Below are 2,896 nucleotides of genomic sequence, written 5' to 3'. Positions count from 1 at the left end.
AAATAAATCTCATATATTCTATTTATATTAGTAAAATTGGCTTGTTTTAAGTACAAATACACTAATTTTAAGATATTGTAGGTTTATCTTGGTCAGATATTCTTGTTTTAGAAAATCTTGACGAGATAAATTTTCTTGTTCTGTTGGCAGATAATTTTTCTTATTTTAAGAAAATTATACCCTATTTTTGTACTTCTTTTTCTTGTTTTTGAAAGGGGACTTTTTGCAGTGATATACCTAAATCTAATTTATTTTTATTGTTGCATAGGATTAAAATATATATTTTGTCACAGCTTTACTCAAGGTTCTTATGCTAAGACAAAAATCCAAAAATTGATCCTGTGAATACTGGAACAAGAGATGTTATTGGCTTGCTGAAATGAAGACATGAGTTCAATTACTTTTAACATATTTATTACGTTTAAGTTTCACATAAGCACAATAAAACATGACTACTGGTCAGAATAAAGTCTGGATGGGCATCTGATTCTGAAACAATCCTGTAAAATGACAGAACAATGAAGATCTGACACATCTGCCGCACTCATAAGATGCCCTAAGAGTCAAGCAAACCAAATTGTCCAAAGCAAAAAAAATCTTGGGATTAGATGTCAACAATAGGAGCTTCCTCCGCAATGAACTTCTTCCAATAAGCCATAGCCTTTTATATGTGGAAGTCTTGCCTCAGTTACGGACGGCGTTCTCAAGACGTCTGTCAGCAGCACAGAGAGGAGTGGCCCCACACACGGATGCTGAAAAGTGTAGTAGCTATGATGTCCTCCTTTCAGAAGATCAGGGAAGGCATGGTTCCAATGGCCAGTAGAAAGTTGGTTTCATGATCACCGCAGAGCTGAAAAGTGGTCTTGTTTGAAGTTGTTGGGTCATCTGCTAATTGGAGCACAGACAGAAAAACAATCACAAAACAAACCACGTTTTAGGGACTAATCAGTGTAATGATGAATCAGTATCATAAATTTCTTACCTTGAGAATGTGAAGGACACCGTCACTTGCAATTCCCAAAGTTTCTTGTAGATGGTGCAATACGTGATTGACGATGTGTCTGGCATAGGCTTCACTATGGCAACAGTTTGGTTTACTTGAAAAATAAAACAAGTCTTATTTTAGTTCATGTGCTCCATTACAATATTACATGAATTCAACATGGCAAGAAAGTTATTTTAATTAAATCAAACAAGGACTACTTAAATTCACTAATTAAAAATAGTGTTTAAAATATCCTGGTAACAGTGTGGAATATCTAACCTTGTAAACTCATTGCATTTAAGTTTTTTAATTACAGCACATAAAACACCCTCAGTTAGTGAAATACTAGGCGGAATTGCCCTTTAACCATTTCCCGAATGAGAAGCCACCTTAGCTGTGTTAAAAAACGGAAGCTACTAAGAACTCGTGTCGATATTATTTTTAAGCCACATCTATTGTGGTTAATGACTGTTCAAAGCTCATATTTACAAGAGCGGCTCTTTAACCGCGGATGAAAATTGGCATTTCACGACATGCTAACTAGCTTCAGTTAGCTTATCTTAGAAAGACAGACAACTTTAAACTTACCTCTGAGTACAGCAGCTATAGGGTCTATACACGTAAAAAAGTCCTCCATCTTCATCCATGTCCAACCGAGATTAGAAAATTGGCCAAAAGAAAATCTTATAAAAGTACAGTAGATAAAAGCTTAGTTAGGCTGTTGCAACTGAATCAACCGTTAATCAGGGCAGTTAAATGATCTCTGGCGTTGCCGTTAGTGATGTGCGGATTGATACTGAAATATCGATTCTTTCGATACCAGAACTTAATTCTTTAAAATCTATTTTCAGATCCAAGGATCAATACTTTCAACACTTTAGTAATTTGAGATAATGTAGATTAACAAGAGCAAGTTAGAAAGTAACAAAATTATTGAGATCTTGCCTAAATGAAACGTTGTTAATGGGAACTACTTTTTCTTCCGCTTGGTAAGTATGTAATGTGTAAGGACGTAATGCCCAAGCGCAGCGTGCTGCTGACGCTCACTCACTCAGAAATGGACATGTTGACAGATTATAAAAGTGACACGGATGTATTTCAGCTGTCATTTTATAGTAGTTTTAATAATTAAACAATGATGTACACTGCTAAAAAAAAATAAAGGGAACACTTAAGTGAACACTTAAGTGTTCCCTTTATTTTTTTGAGCAGTCTATTTAGTAGGGTTATTACTTTACTAATTTTCTTTTTTTTAGTTTGCAACTCCATTTTCACATGTTTTGTATATTTCTGCTGAGTTAAAATAGCTTATAGTAAACGAGATTGTTGTCTCAATGTACTTCTGAGTTTAAAATGAGTGCATCAGAGTACATTGTGTTCTTTTTATGAAGCCAAGATATGGATTACATTTATTTTTTATTTAATTAAGAAACAAACTAACTGTCTTTGCACAAAGTATGGGATCTGTATTGCCAATACCAGCTTAAATTTTACTCGGTATTGGATCGGAAAGAAAATCTGTTGTATCGAACATTAATACTATCTCACTGCCATTTTGGGCGCTTTCCCATTTGGATTGTATGATGTCATAAAAGGGGTTACAAACATGATGAATAAAATATTGTTCAAACTAATATTAGTAACTTATATTTCAAATTCTTACTTTATAAACCAAAAGTTAAAATATTTATCATGACATTGAGCTAATCAATATTGTTGATTCTAATCTCATTGTGTGGAATACCAGCCATTTCAAATCACACATCAATAGAAATTTCATGACATGTCAATAAGAGGTCCCACATCTTGCATCAAGAAGATCAGATTAAGGTCCACAGCAGACGGAAACATGCCAAGAATTATCTTGATATATAAACTGATATAGTCTCTGAAATTGTTGTGTTAAATGTC

The 2,896-nt window shown here is 33.9% G+C and overlaps 1 long non-coding RNA gene across 1 annotated transcript; it reads right to left on the bottom strand.

Moving 5' to 3' along the window:
- Positions 1 to 397: 397 nt before the first annotated feature.
- Positions 398 to 2,093, bottom strand: LOC145550203 (uncharacterized). Its single transcript, XR_014086100.1, has 3 exons — positions 1,574 to 2,093; positions 983 to 1,097; positions 398 to 888 (listed from the first exon to the last, which is right to left on the bottom strand). It is a non-coding gene; the product is annotated as an uncharacterized LOC145550203 (long non-coding RNA).
- Between the last annotated feature and the right edge of the window lie 803 nt (positions 2,094 to 2,896).

Source organism: Poecilia reticulata, chromosome 23, assembly GCF_904066995.2.
Source record: "Poecilia reticulata chromosome 23, P_reticulata-male-v2, whole genome shotgun sequence".
Classification (NCBI taxonomy): domain Eukaryota; kingdom Metazoa; phylum Chordata; class Actinopteri; order Cyprinodontiformes; family Poeciliidae; genus Poecilia; species Poecilia reticulata.
This window is presented reverse-complemented; position numbering and strand designations above follow the sequence as displayed.